Genomic DNA, 20,536 nt, shown 5'->3' with positions numbered 1-20,536 from the left:
TAGCTAATAAAAACTATGTCTGGGCATGAGAAATATCCTCTCAAGCTGTTGGTCAGGGGAATCCAAGAGAGTCCCAAAACAATATAGGCTACAGTTTTTACAGTCTTTGGTTGTCACTCAGAACTTGAAAGTAAATATCTATTGCTGAGTACACCACATACTTCAAACATGGACTCAAAAGGATTTTAGCTGCATCTGGCCTGAAAGCATCCTTTCCAAGGGCTACCTTTTATAGAACCAGAAGCACTATGCGACCTTCTAAGGAAAGAGCATAAACAACAGTTTTAACTAGCTGTTATTCCCATAAATTGCATCAAAGACCAGCCTAATGATTTCATTTTATTACACCAGCATAATTCCTAACTATACGCTAAATGCATACCCTTATACTGACAGAGAAGTGAAGATCCCAGCTCTAACCAAGTAGGCTTCTCATTTCAACAGACTAAGACACCCACATAAGGACAAAACATGGAGAACAATTAACCATGAGGTGACTAACCCCAATACATCTACAGTACAACTCCTGCATCTAAGGCTCAGGGAAATTGAAGAAGAGGTGAGCTTCACCTGTAATATTTCAACAATATGCTTACCTAATCAAGACCTGAAAATCTAATAGGCATGCTGACATGGAAGGGGCAAGACTCATCGCGTACCACCACCAGACAGAGGACCATGGGCAACTGAAGGATGCTGAGGGAAGCTGCAGTAGTGTTCTCCCAAGGGGGAGAACGATAATCAGTTACATCAAGAGCTCAGCTCTGACATCATATTAATGCAACACTGAATGAACATATCACTTGTGCTTCTATACTTATGCATAAATGTATGTGTGCATAACAGTACCAATTAGAAGGAGGCTAGGAGTTTGGGAGGGAGCAGGGTGAGGTTGTAGAAGGAGTTGAGGAAGGAAAGGGAATGGGGAGAAATGATGTGTTTATATTTTAATAAAGATGTTAATAAAAATGAAAGTCAAAGAAAACATAAATAATGTACATAAATAATAATTAGTAAAGGTAAGGTAATTGAAAACCAAATATGGAGAATAAGATATAATTAAAACAGAAATGTATTACTATGATCTAATTACCACAGAATAAAATATATCACTGAGTAACTTTATCATTAAAGTAATTCTTTGGTGTCTGATAACTATTTCTCTGACAGGATATACTCTACTTACTAAAAATACCACACAAAAATTTAAAATATAAATAAAATGTTCAACTGTACAATGTCATTATTGTATGTGCATTTTATTTCTCTTCATGATGACTATGTGAGCTTTCAAGAATAAATAGTTGGTTTGTGATTGACCACAGCATTAAAGAACTGAATTAAATTAAAACCACTAAAAATTACTTTAATGTAGAAAGGAGCAACAGACAGACAAATGTCCCATGAATAAACACCAGTCATAAACATTATGATGTGCTTAAAGAACAATGACAGCCCCAGTAAGTGTGGCTGTAAACCACACTAGTGGGCACAAAGTGAACATAGAGTTGACAAAACAGAAACAAAAGACACCAAAAGTCTCCCTGATACACACATAATTTTCACTGAAACAGTAGGCTTTTTTTTTCTTTGCAATTCTAATCACTTTATATTTTAACAGATAATATGGAGGGGGCTAGAATCTCTCCAGCTACTTAGTGGTTAAGAGCACTTGCTGCTCTTCCAGAGGACCTGCCTTTGATTCCCAGCACCAACAACAGGTGACTCATAACCACTTGTAACTGTAACAACAGTGGATCTGATCCCCTCTTCTGGTCTCAGTTTGCACACACATACTGAACATAAATATGCATGTAAACAAGTTAAATAATTCTTTGTAAAAGATACCACCCCCGGATTCCACTGAGCAAAATGGCTGCTGATGGAGTGTCTAATCCAGTAATCCAAGGACCAGACCCTGAGTCCACAAAGCATGATCTCCATCTGTCCAGTCTGTGACAAATGTGTTAAAGTATCATTTAAGTTTTACCCTTACTGTGGCAAGGCCTTACCAGTAGAGGAGGATGGAGGCAACAAGACTGGCATTATGCTTCCTGTGTCACCCTCTGAAACTCCAGAAGAGAGCTGAACTCCAGTTTTGAAACCTCTCTCAAGAAAGTGAAATGGTCACACACTGCCACTTCTCTCCCAACCTCCCTCCACTCTGACAGTGACAGTAATGAATCTGATGATACCTTGAGTTTTCCTGAGAGAACCACAGGTACCTGGAGCAGATACCTGATTCCCCAAAGGTAACCCAGTTTCCCCCAGGCTGAGCCCTCAGACACTGAAGAGGAGCCTGGTGACCACTTCACTCCAGGCTTTGCCCATAGGGACAGAGCTGACAGACCAAAATGGAAAGCACTGGACATTGGAGGGCCTGAACACCTGGGATGACCAAGGCAGCCTCTATGAAGGTGAGCCCACTATTTTTGTACCCTGTGAATTCAAGACCCAGGATCAGAGATTCTCACTCAAATTGAACTCCAAGGATGGGCTCCTTTTCAATGAGTAGACCTTCTTTCAGAGAGCAGCCAAGCCTGTGAACATGAATAAGTGGATGAACCAGTGCTTGGTCCTGCTCCTAGTCATCCCTATCTGTATCAGCTTTGGCATTCACCAGGACAAGTACAGGTTCCTGGTGTTCTCCAGCCTGGGAAGGAGCCTTCAGTCAGCCATGGATGACAACCTGAAATGTATGGTATCAAAGAGATGTGTGTTGCAGGTTGCCTGAAGACTGCTAGATGTTCTGGAGTTTCTCCATGAAAACAAGCATATTCACAGGAACCTGACAGCTCAGAATGTCTTTGTGAATCCAGAGGTTCTGAGCCAGGTGACTCATGGGCTATGGTTTCACCTACCACTACTGCCCAGGTAGCAAACATGTGGCCTACAAAGAAGGCAGTAGAAGTCCCACATGAGGGAGGACATGGAGTTCATTAGCATGGACATGCACAAGGAATGTGGGCCCTCCCGCCACAGCAATTTCCAAACCTTGGGCTACTATATGTTCAAGTGACATTATGGGTCCCTGCCATGGATAAACTGCCTTCTCAACACAGAGGAGCTAACTAGGCAAAAGCAGAAGGATCTGAACAGCCCTAAACCCCATGTGGGACTATGTGGCGGCTCGAGCAGGGCCTCAGAGACTCTGCAGGAATACTGAAAGGTGGTGATGGCTCTCAATTATGAGGAGAAGCCCCTCTATGCTATGATGAGGAACAATCTAGAAGCTCTGATGCAGGACATGCTGGTGTCATTCTATGACCCTCTGGACCTCCAGATGGTGCCTTAGGTAGAAGCAGAGCTCCTGACTTTTAGCTTGAAATAGAACATGAAGTGGTATGATTTGAGGCCTTCTGTTTGAACTCAGACCTCCTAAAAGAATCCCTTGAGTGTGCATTCTCACCTCTCCCTTAGGAGAGACAAAGCAGCCCTCTCAATGTTGGGGAACCTGAATTATCTCCCGTAATGTGAAACTCCTCCCTATTTTTGGCCCCTGCAGTTGTGGATAGAGGTGAGTAGATATCAGGGGCAGCAGCAGCTACTTCCCTAGGGCCTTCCTGCCATGGGCATTCCAAAATAAACGTCCTTTAATCAAGTAAATAAATAAATAAATAAATAAATAAATAAATACCATGGGCATTCCAAAATAAACGTCCTTTAATCAAGTAAATAAATAAATAAATAAATACCATGGGCATTCCAAAATAAACATCCTTTAATCAAGTAAATAAATAAATAAATACCATGGGCATTCCAAAATAAACATCCTTTAATCAAGTAAAGAAAGAAAGAAAGAAAGAAAGAAAGAAAGAAAGAAAGAAAGAAAGAAAGAAAGAAAGAAAGAAAGAAAGAAAGAAAACCATAAAGGATTGCAGAATAAAGGCAAACCACACAAAGAGAACCATTTGAGGTATTAAAGGAGTAAAGGAAACAAAAGGTATTTGCTTCAAAAGGAAGAAAACTACTCCTGACTCATCTAGACTGACCTACTAAAATTTAAAGAAAAGCCTCCTCTGCTTATGATTTGCTGAAATGGAAATTTCCCAGGATCTAGACTTTTCTATCTCTGTCCTCTAATATTGTCACAGCACACAAAACTTTTGAGTGTGTTTCTCTACCAGCTAATTGAATATTTACCATACCCTAGGCATGACCCTGATTCTTTCAATTTAGTGAGTAGAGGAGCCAAAGATGCTTGATACTACAAACCACACACTCTAGAACTGAAAGATGCATGGTAAACATGAGTAAATTATAAAGCAAGTGAAAAGGGGATGGGCACTATGGAAAATATTAGATCAGTTTAAGAAGAAGGATCAAGATCAAGCCACAGTGGGGATTGAAGTTGAAGGAGGAATTCAAGGAGGATGCTGCTGGCAATGTAAAATTAATATGAAGTCTTGAAGGTAACGAAGATGCAAGCTAGATAGTAATCTGGGAAAGGGAATTATAAATAAAAGACTGCCTTTTAAGGATGTAATTTTTCAAAGGTAAGCCTATTGATTTTTAAAATAACTGCTGTACTTAAGAATGAGTATATAAAGTGACTTAAAAAAGATATTACATTTTTAAAGTCTTACAAATGTGTGCCAAAACTTTCTTAAAACTTAGCCATTTTTTTCCTCTAGGCAAATAAATGTGATTCTTTCACCCTCATTTTCACATCTGTATAATAAGCTTTTAAATAATATCTGTCATAAGCTAGAATGCACACAAAATACTCTTTTCATTAAGCATAGCTTGGAGCACGTATACAATAAGTTATATTGAGGGAACCCAGACTCAGAGAGACAAACTCTGCATTTTGCCTCTCACCCATGGTTTCTAGTTCTAAGGTCTTCAGAAGTGGTAGAAACAAGGAGAAATCACAGAAACCAAGAAAGAAAAAAGGAACCATGGTGTGGTAAAGGAAGATCTAGAGAGAGTAATTGCAGGATACAGGTGCTGTGAGGAAGGGATAGCCTTCAACACTGAAGAGATGACAATACAGAAGGTGTGATAAAAGGGGGAAAAATAACATGAAGGATATTTTCAAAAGCCACAGTGAATTATATTTTATAATTACACAAATTTACATATAATGCACATGTAAGTATAAGTATCTGTGTATATAGATGCATATATAGTTTAAATGAAGTTACAACACTTGGGGTGATAACTAAAACCCCCAAACCAGTTACAAGATATCTCATTTTGAGTGGTTAGACAGAGAAGTACAAGAGACTTCTAAAACGATATACACTGATGTCCATGTCTTTGGTTGCCTCCCAAAGGTTGAAGGTAAATCTCTCTCGCTGAGGGTACTATCTACCTCAGACACAGGACGAGAAGGAATCAAGCTGGACTTGACCTGAAACCCTCCAACCCAAGAACTGCCTTTCATAGTACTGGGGGATGCTACGCAAACTGCCAAAGGAGGCACCCAGGTGCAGTACCTATGAACCACAATAATAATCAGAATGGTGGAATAGTGGCACTTGTACCTTGGTGGTAACCAACAGCTGACTAATTAGACTCAATGTCCAGGAAAGAAATCATGCCTAATATTAGAAACCTAGCCAAGTGCCCAGGAATAGTGAGATCTTGGGATCTCAGAGAAGAAGCCATTTTTAACCACTGTTCTAATAGGAGTATTCTTACCTATATTATAAACACTTATTCTTATGTCCATAAATAAGTATACCTCTCATTTCTCATTGAAGAAACTTCTCCTTACAACAGAGAGACCATTACAACAACAACAACAACAACAACAATAACAACAACAAAAGGCCACAACTGGATAGACTGCAAAGAGCAACTGACTGTGCGGTATGCAGCCCAATTACTGTATCTACAACACAACCTACACCAAAGACTCAGAGAACATCTCAGAAAGAGGGGGCAGCAAAAGGATTATAGAATCCAGAATACCAGAAAACATGATATGTGGGTTTTTTTCTATATATTGCAGGTAAGTTGCACACATGAAATCACAACAATATGGCTGCCTAAAGAAGACCTAAATGATAACAACACTGGTTGATATGCCAGTGTATATTAAGACATCTCATAGGACTCCACCCATAGATGAAAAGTTACAGGCAATTAAGGACATCTGAGAGATGGAGAACTAGTTTTCCACAGGAATCAGCTCCCTCATTGGTTATCCAGTATCAAAGTGGTCAGCCATGGAAGTATATGAACAAAAGCAAGGAGTAGCACTGAGCAGAATCAACAGATTCTCTCTCTATATATATCTATTAATATATTAATATGTTAATAATAATAAAATATTATTCTCTCTCTATCTCTATCTATATCTATATATAGATAGAGAGAGAATAATATATATATAGAATAATATTTTATTATTATTAACATATTAATAACATACATAGAATATTTTGAAGAGAGGTCACGGAATTTAGAAAAAGTGGGGGTTGGGGAGAAGTTAGAGGGAGGAGGGGGAAATTATGTAATTACATTTTAACTAAGTATAAAATACTTTTAAACTGAGTTGTTCACTTACACAAAAGTATTTGTAGGATAATGATCTTGAATAATGTCTCCTATTTATGGTAAATTACTTTTTATAATTAATTTAATACAGCCTATCACCAATACTATTGATTATTCTTCATAAGCTTTAGGTAAGAACTTATTGAAGCATAGAATACGGACAGTTTATGCTGCAACTGACCTGGCAGCTTTATGCCTATTGGGTAGCTACTATGTAGCTTGAAATTGTCTTGTATACTATGGGAAGAGAAAAGGAATCATCATTTTTTACCAATCTGTAAAACTGCAAACTTCAACAATGCCTGGTTTGTGAATGACTTGCCCACTGGTGCAAGAGTAGCACAAACAAGATGTAGGAACCAACTACTTTCTGGTTGAATTTAAGTCACATTGCACAAGATGAAACCTATACCTGGTACCATTGTTTGTCCAAGAACTTTTGACTAGACAGGTTATAGACCCTAGGTGACAACCTACTATTATTCTGCTATATGGGCATAATACTAAACTATCTTCTAAAGAGTTATCTTTGTATCCATCAATAATGTATCTTTCAACCCCATCTTAAAGAAGCTTCAATTTTCAATATATGGTGGTTAACATAGACCCACAATTGTCCAAGGTGAGAAGACAAAAGATTTCAGAATCCCTAGTTCTAAAAAGGACATCTATATCATATACCTTTTTCCAAAGGCTTGTAGAATGGAGAAACTATAAGAGTCAGAGGTAATAAATGAATAAGAAACAGTGTTCTGAGTAACAGGACATCAGCCACACATGCAAATTACCTCATGGATGATGGCAGTGTGCACAAACCCATACAATGTAAATAAAGACCAAATGCCAGCATGAATAAGTTAGGAAGATATGAGGTCCCATCCTTGGCCAGGACTTATGATAAGTGAGAACCTCTGGAGAAGAGAGGGAGTCAGTTTTATAAAGAATGTTGTCCCCGGAAAGCTAAACATTTTCCAGTAGAAGGCCACACATGATAAAATGTGAGAGCACAAATTGGTCATAAATGATTTTAAGACATAAATTTTTGGTGAGGGAGATGAGTGAATTTAGGAGGAGTCAGGGAGGGAGATAGATATCATCAAAACACAATATAGAATAATCTCAAAGTAATAATAAAAAGTATTTAAATAACTTCAAATTGCCCAGATCCCTTTGTGTAATATAAGATGTCTTTCTTGCCATTTTAAAATATGCTACTTAGGAATTTACAATTGCTTCAATTCCCTTTTATTGTACATCTTCTGTTCCCATTCTTATATACTGTTATCCACTATACAAAATGGATTCATTTAAATATTTCATTGCATTATTTCATTCATTCAATTGCTTTTCATTCATTGTATTGATACTAGTTAAGTGACCTGCATCAAAGAAAACAGGAGTCTCCTCTATGTCATCTTTTTTTCCATGGTCATGGTCATGTATGTTATTCTTACATGGGAGGTTGATACTAAAAGTGATTGCTGTGGTAGACAAGGACTTGCAAGAATGACCCAATATCCTACCAACATAGGGATGAAATTGTTTTACTTCACAGTTCAGACTATACTTCAATATACCAAAAATGAGATGGGTAGTCATATTGCATGCATATTCCAGAAGCTGAGAGGAATAATCTAATGTGCAATCTAGTGTTCAATTCAATCTCTGGTTTTCATTCAGTCTAGAGCACTGCATATGAAGAAGTTCTGCTCACATCCAGGGTGGATCTTCTCACCTCAATTAAGAAAATCCTCCAAAATCATACCCATGAACTAATTTTATTTAGACAATTCCTCACTGAGACTTTCTTCTGGTGATGATAGGTTTTTCTGAGTTGATGCTTAAAGCTAACCATCACTAAATCCAAGATATCACTTCTGTTGTTCCCAATTGTTCAAATACAAGTGTTGACCAGATTCAGGAAAAGGACAATAGTTTTCTTGATAGTTGAAATGCCAAGGGATTTGTAGTTATGTTTTAAAATTGGCATCCTTGACCTCTGGACATAAATTATTCCTATTTCTCTCAAACATGTAGTATATGCTCAACCCTGTGAAATTTCTAGAAATCTCAGGAGATACTACCCTCTGACCTAAGTAATTACTCAAGTTTCACCTGATTTGTAGGAGCAATATGATATTCCTTTGACCTAGAATATCCTAGCTCCCTATTAAAATGTTTGATTATTACAAAAAACAAAAAACAAAACAAACAACAAAAACCCCCACTCAACTTAAGAAATTAGTTTTTAGGGAATCCTGGCTTCCTTTCTTGGGAAACTGTTTAAAAGGCCTTATAATAAGGAATTCATCCTCAATTACTCTGAAATATATATTTATCTCCAATCCTGAAGTATCTTCCTCAAGTACCCAGAAGACAATCACTAAAATTTAACAAACCAAAGGGATTTCCTTGGACAGATGAGATCTCAAATTCCTAGCTTATCAAATATCAGACATCTATAAATACAATTCTCTCTCTCTCTCTCGCTCTCTCTCTCTCTCTCTCTCTCTCTCTCTCTCTCTATATATATATATATATATATATATATATATATATATAAATTATGTGTGTGTTTATGTGTATATACATTTAAATTTATATAGAAAGAAATTATTTTTCTTATGTGTATGAGTGTTTTGCCTTATATATACCACTTGCATGTACCACACAAATGCCTAGTGTTAACAGATGTCATACGAGGGCATCAAATCCCCTGGAACTGGAGTTATGGATGCTTGTGAACCACTATGTGGATGATAGAAATCAAACCCATGGATTCTGAACCATCTCTAACCCATATACTGACAATTTCTCTGTAGGGTTTCACTTGAGTCATAAGTTGTACATACACATGCACATACATATTATGTATGCACACCTACAGGAATACTCTCCAGACAGCTTCTTCAGTTCCAAAAACTCTCTGGATAGCTCATCTCTTGCAGAGCAAAAGCCCAGTCTTTTATTTACATATCATTTTAGTCATTACATATCATTTACATATCAGCTCAGGTTCCCTTTTGATTATCCCATGAATCAACATCCCATGAAACCAAATCGCTGATTCTTAGAAAAAGACAGAGAACATATTTCTTTTAACAATAAAGATGAATTCAGAAACCTGTCTACCTTTGTAAGCACAGACAATAAGGTAGCTGAATGGGTTCTTGCTCTGAGATTTGCCATTCCTACCATGCCTGGGCCTAAATGTCCTATGTCCCAGGCTGACCTTGAACTCAGGGATTTTTAATTTTTCCGACAAGTTGACTCACAATGGAGCTGCCTCTGTTCTTTTAGGTCTGCAAAGCTCCTTATACCATTAATATTGCAGAGTTATATTTCACATACTTGAAAAATTATATACTCTTGAACTCGTGTTTTTAGAGTGCTTTCCCACAGTCTTAATTTCCTTCCTAAAGGTCTCAGAACTTACCATTCTGCTAAGACATTAGCCATTCTTTTGTCTCCCAGACTCATGCTGTCTCTGATTATCATAGAGTCATTTACCTTGGCAAAGAGGACATTCTTCAAAGGAGGAACATTATACAAACAAGACTTATACCCTCAGTAACCACCAACACTTGAGGAGGTCTATGCCTTATTGGCTCTGATCCAGTGGCAGGAGCCATGTCACACTGTCCGTTGCATGGCTGAGTTAGTCTCAGTAGCCAGGCAACATGTTATAATTGTGAGTTTCTTGTTTATAAATTATAATCTTATATCTAGGAATTTTTTAACTCCTATCTACTTATCTTTCTTCTTCTGAGTAATTTATTTTTTGTAAAAATGGCCTATGTCAAGAAATTATATGAATGCATGTTCTCTATTTGCATACACACACACACACACACACACACACACACATACACATACACACACACACACATACGCTTATGATGCTTTTGTCCATGCCCACCTATAAAAGCAAATTATCTCTGTGCTTATTTCTTGAAAAAGTTGGAGGAGAAGATATTCCTAAGTTCTCTTTTTCTATATGCTGTATTTGCCTCTTTTCCTCCAAAGTGATTACAATACATACATACATGCATACATACTTACATACATAATATATTTTCCACAGTAGCATAACAATTTCCTTCATATTCTTATTGCCTTGACTAGGAGTCTTTCTAGGATACTTTTGGATATCATAAATAATCTTATCAATTTACTTCTTTTTTTAACTCACAAACTAACTTGTAGAATTAAGCCTTAATGACCTCCAGCTGATACAAGTTCCAATAATCAGTGCTTTGGGGTTTTAAAAATGAGACTCACCTCTGATGCTTTAAATAACATTCTAGTTGTTCTTACCCTAACTGCCTAACTACAAATAATTGTTCTATTATGATCACAGATTAGGTAGGACAATGCCTTAAGGCAACAATACTAGATACAATGCATAGGCTGAACAAAAGGAATATCGTTCTTATAGTTCTGGAAGCTGAAAAACTCAAATTCAACCCACTAACATATCTATTGAGGCTCTGAGTTCTAGTTTACAATGATCTGCTCACTGCATTAGTAACATTCAGAGAGAGGAAGCAAGTTCTTGAGTCTCCTATAAAGCCAAAAAGTTCATGTTATTATTAAATTCTCTGACTTTACTATAATCTCCTATATATTACAAGTTAAGACTTTCCATATATGAACACTGAAAAGGACACAAATATTAAGTTAACACAGGAAGACTTAAAACATGCTATTGTAGCCGGGCGTGGTGGCACATGCCTTTAATCCCAACACTCGGGAGGCAGAGGCAGGAGGATTTCTGAGTTCGAGGCCAGTCTGGTCTACAAAGTGAGTCCCAGGACAGCCAGGAAGATACAGAGAAACCCTGTCTCGAAAACAAAAAAAAAAAAAAAAAAAACCCAAAAAACAAAAAAAACAACAACAACAACAAAAAATCCATGCTTTTGTGAATTTATTTAGAAAGCATAACCAATCATCAGTAACTTAGTGTAATATATAGATGAGCAATTAGCTTACTTATAGGACACATCTATACTTGTCAGCAATATGATTACCATATAGTTAACATAATATAGGTTGTTCCTAACCTTGATTCATGAACACATTCCTTGATAAATCTTACAATTCAATTTTGTTTCCTTCATGTCAACCAGTCAACAAAACTTAGAGAAAAATTATGACACATATTACTTCAAGGAAGTACCCCAAAGGAGCCAAGAGAATGAGTTTTGTGGTTCAGTTATGGAGCCATGAAAGCTTAATCTGCTTACACAGACTTTCAGAGCTTCAAGGTTTCTTTTAAACAACTTTATTGACAAATGATTTATGTATCATAGACTTTAGTCATTTCAGGTATAATATCTGATGAATTTTGACAGAGCTGTACTTCTCTTCTACCAGTGAAATTCACATCCAATAAAGCCCATGTCAAAATTTAAATATAGAATATCATCATCATTCTAGTCCAATTTCCATGTTTTATTTTTCAATCACTCTTTTGTTTCAACTTTGCCTTCATGAAACCATTATCTATGTTCATTAACTATAGATTAGTACCAGCCAGGGTATTTCTGTAGAATATATTCTAGAATTCCTATAAACTAGTATTAAACATTAGACTTCTGAGTATTATGATTAGGGTATTTTACTAATGTTATTGCATAAATTAGTATTTATTTCCTTTTTATTGATTTTTATGGGTTTAATACATTACGTTCACCCATAAATCAATAAAGTTATCAAAAATAAAGCCCCAAGACTTCAGACTTGTATGCCCACTGGCATACAGCTCAAGTTGCAGAAGTCATGAGCATGGTATTTGAATCCATGAGTGCTACAGCACTGGCTATATGTAGCAGTATTTTTGGTGTAAAGCCAAATAACCTTAGATACTGAGCCTTTATCCCTCTGTGTCTAGAAGACAGGCACCAAGAATACTATTCTCTAGGCTTGAAATCTAGTATTGCTTGCCAGGTTTTAAACTTGCTCAAACCCATTACTTTTAATTAGTTAATCTATTTCTGTTTTATGATACAGTATCTTGACAAAAACCTACTTATGAGGTAGTTCATTTTGGTTCACAATTCCACAGTATGGACTGCCATAGCAAGAGAGATTTAGCAACAGGAGCTTTAAAGAACTAATCATCTACCATCCCTAGATAAGAAGCAATGAGAGATACATGCTCCAGGTATACATGGTCTTCTTTTGATGCAGTCCAGTAACCAAGTAAAATGGTACCACTCACTAATAAAGAAAGTATTCTCAACTCAATTAACCTATCAAACCAAACTCTCACAGGAATACACAGACACAAATCTAAAATAGAAATAATCTTTCACAGATATTCTTATAGGATTGTCTCCTTGGTGATTCTAGGTCTGACTGAGTTAATATTATTAACAATATTTCTTCTTTCTTCTTGCCTATTTCTACCCATGAATGAAAGTTCCTAGCTTATGCTGGTCCCATCATTGTATTGCAGAAGCATGTAACTTTTTTATGTCAGAATCAAATCTGTGAGGAATTTGCATCAGAATGAGTCTCAACTTGGTTGCCCACCATATCTGGTTTTGATATTTAGATAAATTTCTGGGGGCTAGAGAAGTGTCTCAGTGGACAAGCACATTTTCTCAGCAAGCATGATGACTAGAATCTGAATTGCTTTCATGCCTGTGAGAAGCTGGTCATGGCTGTCCATGCTTGTACCTCACCTTCTACTGAGAAAGGGAGACAGGCAGACACTGAGAGCTCTGTGTCCTAATAGCCTAGCTAAAAAGGACAAACTTTCCATGAAAAACTTTGCTTCAAGGAAGTAAGGTAGAGAATGGACAATAGTGAGGGAGGATATAGAGCATCTTGCTGACTTTTGCTTGGGGAAGCACAGGTATATGCCTTACATACTCACATGCATTCACCATAGAGCCTATAAACATACACACAAACACACAAACACACACACACACACAACTTTTACCAAACACAAAAATAAAATGGAAAAGAGATCTTTTCAATACTGAACAAATGACTCCCTGATGGATGAAAGAGAGAAGAGGTGGGGAGAGGAAAGAATAGCACTGAATGGGCTTTCAGCAGAAGCAGAATTCATGTAGTGATCTTGTGGAATGCCAAAGTGCATTGTGTTTTACCTTACAAACAATATAAAACTACTGCAGAATTCCCAGGGAAAATATTAAAAAAAAAAGTATAGTTTATATTTTGATAGGGAAATACAGGTTTAGAAAAAATAGTGGGCTGAGGATAACTGCAGTGATTGAAGTAAAAATGCAGACTACATTCTATGCCATCTCAGATGTCATATGCAATTCAGGTAGGTACAGAAAAAATGAAGACATATACATCATCTGACCCACATACTGATGCTCAGTTTGGGAAAGTGAAAAAGTATACTGTAGGAAGATTCAAGGTACAAATGTAAACAGCATTGTTAGGGATCACTTACAGACTGAATATGGTGCCGAAGAAAGAAATGTCAACCCAAATTCTTACTACTACAGCCTGAACATCTCCTGGAAATTTGATGCTATTGAAATGAATTGAGCCTCCAAAGCATTCCCTCCTAGGTGATCAGCAATCAGTGGCTGGAATTTGGATATACTGACTTTCAAAAACAGATTAGACAATGAAGAAAACAGATCCAAAATAGTTAAAATACATATCTCAGTAGCACAGAGGGCAGTCTGCAGTGGAGAAAAGGAATTTGAAATGCCTCAGCTGAAATGGTGAATACACACATGTCTGTGACTTAAATGAGCAAGAGCAGCATTGGAAGCAAGAAGATAAGAGCACAGAGAAGGAAGGGCTAGCCAGGGAGACCCAGAAGAATTATACAGCGGGGTTGTAATGAATCCAAACGAGATGTTTGTCCAGAGAAAGGAAGGCCAACCAACAATATAGAATCTTTAGAAGGTGAAAGGCTTGGAAAGCATAACTCTGCATAAAATACATAAACCCCTATTGTTTGCAATGGTTTTCACTGAGCCTGTAATGGGTTTTCAGAGGAAATCATAAAAACAAGACAAAATTGACCCTCTCTCAAAAAGAGAAGAAAAAATATAATAACATTGGCAGGAGAATTTGTTTATCTTTCTGATTCCTCAAAAAGACTTCAAAACAGGCTTTATGATGGTTTATAAGGATACATGCAACATGTTTAATTTATAATCAAAGCCACAATAGAACATTCTAGTCAACTGAGTGGGGGGTGGCATTGGAGATTTTTTTGTCAGGACTGTGGCTTCTCAGAAGCTACTAAAACCAGAAAAAAAAAAATGTGTCACAAACGTCCATGATGTCAAAACCGAAGAAAAAGTTAATACAATAAGGGCAATGTCTTTGAGAGATTCTTGAAATTAATGTAATCATTAATAATGACACAGTTTTAGATCTACAAATGATATTGCAAAATATAGTAGACAATTTCTTTTACAAAAGTCTTGCAAAATACTGAGATAATCCTACCTGGCTATTTCTCAAAGTTAATTTAGGGTAAAAATTGAAGACAGACTTTAAATATATATTTCTGAATACACTTCTGTGTTTTATCTTCTCCAGGTATATGTCAGAGAAGCAGTTTGATGATTTGAAACAAAGAAGGGGTAATAATTTCTAAGGAAGAGATGATGCATGGTTTCCAAGGTGGCCCTTTATTCAAAAACATAGCTCTCGATGCCGACAAATATAACATTTGGGGTATTTTGTTTCTCGCTATATTTTATTTTGGGAAAATGGTAATACATAAGAAGGAAGTCTGAGATTTAAAAAAAAATGAAAGGATAAACACAAAGGGTATAATCTACACTGAGAACAATCAGTTGTGCCAAACCCCATGTATGAGAATAATCAATATAAAGATATCCAGACACAGAATCCCAGCAATCCCTACAGTAAGGGGAAGTACATTCCCTTAGCAATGACAAAGTTATGAGTAGACTGTGCTAAAAATGCCTTGGGCATATTAAACCATTTACCTTGAGCTAGGAGGAGGAGAATATAGAGGTCACATGACTACCTAGATGAATAGAGCAATCCAGGAACCTGACAAAGACCAGAATTTGGTATAGATTCTGGAGCAATGATATTCTCATGTAAAAAAACAAAGTATTCCACTGACTGGAACAATGTGGTAAGTAAACATAATTGTTTGTGCAGAGTCTAGTGCTCTAGACGGCCCCATTAACACCCAAAGTAAAGTCTGTGCAGATCACTGGGACCATTACCTAGTAGAAACTCTGAAGACTTTATAATGATCTGCAATGAAAGACAAAATTTTAAAAGCTGACCTTCATGTTGAAAAGGAAGAAAAATTAAATAGTACCTTCCCCATTCAAGTGAGCCTTCAGTGTCACTCTTTTGAATACCTCAAAGACAATTTAATTTGTTGTGGTTCATTAATTCAAGTTCAAACCACAAGGTATAGTTGCTGCTCCTAATTAGTAGATCAGCAAGACCAGGAACTGTGGGTTCTATTCTATGTCTGGGTTTATTAGAATGTACAATAATGGACACACACCGGCACCCAACTTGAGGTACCTAATTGCCAAGGTAGTTTCTTTTTATATAGAAGACAGTTTTAAGTTGATGTAGATGTGGCCCAAATTTAATTATTTTGTGGTCCTATGTTCCCAAAAGAAGGAGTCAAATTCAGTGAGTATAAAACTGATACTTAAGCATATGAAAGCATGCCAAATCATTCTTCCCTGAATTATTACTGAAGGTACAGATAAGGTAATCGTCATTGATGATGATGAAGATGACAAGGGCACTGGCAATGTTGACCACTGTCCTGACAGTGATGGTGGTAATGATGGATTTCACAGTGATAGACTGCAAGGTTTAGAATCCAACAATGTTTAACAAATTGTATTGTCAGCAGTGACTCACATTAATGGAGTCATTATCAGAAAATTGCATATAATTCCTGTTATTGCAGGTCCTCAGGATAATATGGCCGTTCTCCTAGGAGATTTAGAAGCTGTGTGCCCTGTGTAATTTTGGAAATTGCTCTGATATTGCTCCTGTGGATACAAAGCTCAGAGTGGGCCTGTCACACGTGCAGCCACATAAAAGTCTGGTCTCCTTGGAATGGCCCTCTTTGAGAGAGGCATCTGCCTGGTTGTCAGCCCAGTCTGGCTCTCATCTTTCACAATAAATTCTCTCATATATCCCATGCATTCAAATCTTTTGCCTGTGTTTATCAGGGAAAAAGCAATATGTTCATTTTATTCTAATTATGCTTGAGAAAACTAACACACTTCAATATTATAATTTCCAAAATTACCTGCCACAAGGTCTTTAGTAGGAGAACTGGTCAGCCTTGTAGGCCACTTGATTTTTTTCTTTTTTCCAAATACAATCTTCACACATTCTGGCTCTGCTCATCAGACACCAGGCTATCGTCTTCTCTTAAAATCATTTTCCTTTTCTCAGATATCATCTCCTTTTATATAAATTCTCATTGCAATATTTTACTATTTTTAATCTTCCAGGAGGGAAGTAGTACTGTCCTTTCCCCTGTCCTTCACACCGATTTGTCTTTGCTTCTCATTATACAGAGTCTGCTTAAGTCATGATGCCTGCTGCCAGTTCTATTAAACTGCAGAGGGAACTGCCAGGTCACAATTTATATGGCAATATCATAAAATTAACTTTCAGGCAGAAATCCCTTTTCTTCCTCTTTTATTCATTCTTTGTGCTTAAGAAATCCTGATGATTTCTGTTAGAAAGATTAGTTGTCTTTTTCTTTGAAATTGACAAGTTGAGTTAAATTTTGGTTTTAAGAGTAAAAGACAACAGAATAAAAGCTCAATTCAGATTTTCCTCATAATGATTTCATAATTCTTGCCTTCTTGCATTACATTTAAAGTTGCGCTATCTGCTGCAGAACTGGATGAGAGTGGGTGGAAGAGAATTGCAGGGAAATTGCCAGCCTTCCATCCAAACTGGAATCAGAGGAGTGCATGGGCTCTTTACTTCTCCTATAGGATCTTTTAGAAAGCATCTCCTCATTAAACAGATGCCAGAAGCCATGCTCCTCTTTTCTGTTATATCCAGAAAATCTTCACTGGACCATGTGATCAAACTGTCTTCCCTTCCCATACTTGAATAGCCAACAAGCTCAAGGCTAAAGAACAGGAGAGACCAGGAATTGATCTCTTCATGAACCATGAAATTTTCCATTAGTACCTAAGAGGGCCAAGAACTTAATAGATTTAGCAGCAAAAAATGGCAGACCCAGAATATCACTTTTCATGTATGACTGTTTTACCTACACCCCTAAAATCTTACTTTATTCCTTTACACTTTGCTACTATTCAATTTAGTAAGATTAATTCTTCTGGATATATGATGTAGTGGCAAATTGTTGTCAGCAAAGGGATGTCAAGGAAGGTAGTGTCCGAACACAGGTTCTGAAAACAATAAAATGATTCTTCTTATTATAGCCAGTCCTGTATCAAATACTGGGTTAGGGACATTCTCCTTTAGAAGCAATTTTATAAGAAAAAGCTTAATATAAAATTTTCTCTTCAGAGCAATCATTTATTCCAATTTGCATGAAGAATATCTTATGTTGAATGAAGAAGATCATTAAGTAATAGTACTTCTATACAATAACATCTTATTTATAATTTAATGTCTTTTGAAGATGGTGTTTACGCATGAAAATTTTAAGTGAAATATTGCTGAAGGTGTGATTCATATTGAGGACTGAATTGAAAGACAAAACATTCATCAGCTGGTATTTGTGGAAATAATCACTAACAGCTTGGAAGGAGCATTCTGCTGTATAGGAGAAACATAAAACTTCCCCCAAACAATAAAGAGCCAGCAATCCTAGGTTCTGATTACATATCTGTTATTACTTTAATGTGCCAGCAGCTATCTACTGAGCTTCCACATGTAAAAGGCAAGAATGGCAAGCAAACCAGGAATGAGTATATATATACATATACTCATTATATATATATACCAATATACTCATTATATATATATATATATATATATATATATATATATATACACCAATATACTCATTATATATATATATACCAATATACCAATATACTCATATATATATATATATATATATATATATATATATATATATATGTATATGTATATACCAATGACCATGAAAAGTTTTGGTACCTGTTAGTTAAGTACAAGACTTCAATGTAAGCATAAAAATAACCAGAGAGCGTTTTACAAAGATGTCAAAAGAAATACCCAGGAGAAATCCTGTGCTAATTTTACTGATTAAAAAGTCTGTTCCTGAGCTGAGTTCTGAGTCTAAGGAAAAGCAACTTTCACCGAGTAGCATGGATGAAGCTACTGGAAAACAGACGTAGGTAATATCTCATTAATTTAACTAAGTGTTTCTGAATAGGTTCCAAATTTGGTGTGAATTACAAAGGCTCTATTGCAGTCTCCAGCCAGAAAACAAATATGCTTTCTGCCAAATACACTTAAACAGTTAGCAAATTGCCAGTCACTTAAATTATAGGTCCTTGCTAAATTTATCCATCCCTTTAAAATAATAAAGATTGCATGGCTACCTGAGGACATGTTGCTGAAGTAATATAAGCCTCTCTTCCATTAGCTACCACTGAGTTGCAGCCCAAGGATGTAACTGTGTCATGCTGGGGCAAAAGAGAACTATTGTACTGAAAGCAAGCTGAGCACATTTTCAATTTGGATGATAATTGCTCATTACACAAAAAGTTTGTCTTTGTCTAACCAATAGTGTATTTGTGGAAATGTAAGAATATGATAAACTTATGCAGAAGATATAAATGTATCTGACATATTTATGCATACATAGGTGTATAGACTTTGCAAAAACACTATCATATGCTTCATTAGTCCTTTGTGCTTTCTGTATTGTCTTTTCTTATACAGAGATTCTTTCATTTGTTATTCCCATGTCTTATTTTGGCTGCCGTTCCATATTTTCAAGCAAAACTTTAACCTAATCCTCAAAGAAGCTTCATGGAGGCCTCTAGACAACCCTGGCCCACCAAACAGTTTCTAATTGGAATATCCTACACTTTATCCCATATTTCTCCCCCAAAGAGCAAACATTATTCTACTCTGTATTTTACACATCTGTTCTCATAAATCCAGAATCAATCCACTGAAAACAAGTTCAAAGACTTATTCATTTTTGTGCTTGGAACAACAGTAAGTTTAGTGGTTTATGTACCCAATTCCCAGGGTATATGCTGATTTGAATTAAATGTTTTCAAATCTTCCAATTTTCTCTATGGAAAAAAAGACATCATCAATTGCTCAAGAGTAGCGCTACTGGTACTTCCAGAACAAGAAATTCCTGCTTATACAGGGTCTAGACTAACCAGAAGTATTGTGGACAAAGAAGTATTTTTGTAAAGCTTTGTTAATCAAAGTAAAGAACATGATTGGTAAACACAAAACCTTTAATTTATTTATTAGGGAAATTTTTTAAAGTTTACTTTAAACACTAACTCAGAAACTAGGAAAAAAACATAAAAAGAGCTAAGTTTTGAATTGGTCATTGCATTAATCTCTATCCGTTTGCCATTTCAAAATACCTAAGACTGTGCAACATTATAAAACTGAGGAGTTATCTAGGTCATATTTTGAGAGATCAAAGGGTCTGCATTATTTATATCCCATTGTGACATGTTAGGGGGATGGAAGCTAAAATATGACTAATTTTCATGTTTAGAAGTGAAATCTTTAGAAGGGATTAGCATTGTAAGAGCCTGGAAGCCTATTTCACTTAAAGCTAGGGTCTCTGACAAGGATGTGGAGAAAGAGGAACACTCCCCCAATGCTGGTGGGATTGCAAGTTGGTACAACCACTCTGGAAATCAGTCTGGCGGTTCCTCAGAAAACTGGACATAGTACTACTGGAAGATCCAGCAATAACTCTTCTAGGTATATACCCAGAAGATTTTGCAACTGGTAATAAGGACACATGCTCCACTATGTTCATAGCTGCCCTATTTATAATAGCCAGAAGCTGGAAAGAACCCAGATGTCCCTCAACAGA

At 36.5% G+C, this 20,536-nt stretch overlaps 1 pseudogene; it reads left to right on the top strand.

Moving 5' to 3' along the window:
- The first annotated feature begins 1,933 nt into the window (after positions 1 to 1,933).
- On the top strand, positions 1,934 to 3,295 carry LOC110324996 (annotated as a pseudogene).
- The last annotated feature ends 17,241 nt before the right edge of the window (positions 3,296 to 20,536 follow it).

The sequence above is a fragment of the Mus pahari genome, chromosome 7 (assembly GCF_900095145.1).
Source record: "Mus pahari chromosome 7, PAHARI_EIJ_v1.1, whole genome shotgun sequence".
NCBI lineage: Eukaryota > Metazoa > Chordata > Mammalia > Rodentia > Muridae > Mus > Mus pahari.
Note: the sequence above shows the minus strand (reverse complement) of the source record. Positions and strands in the feature narration are given on the sequence as shown.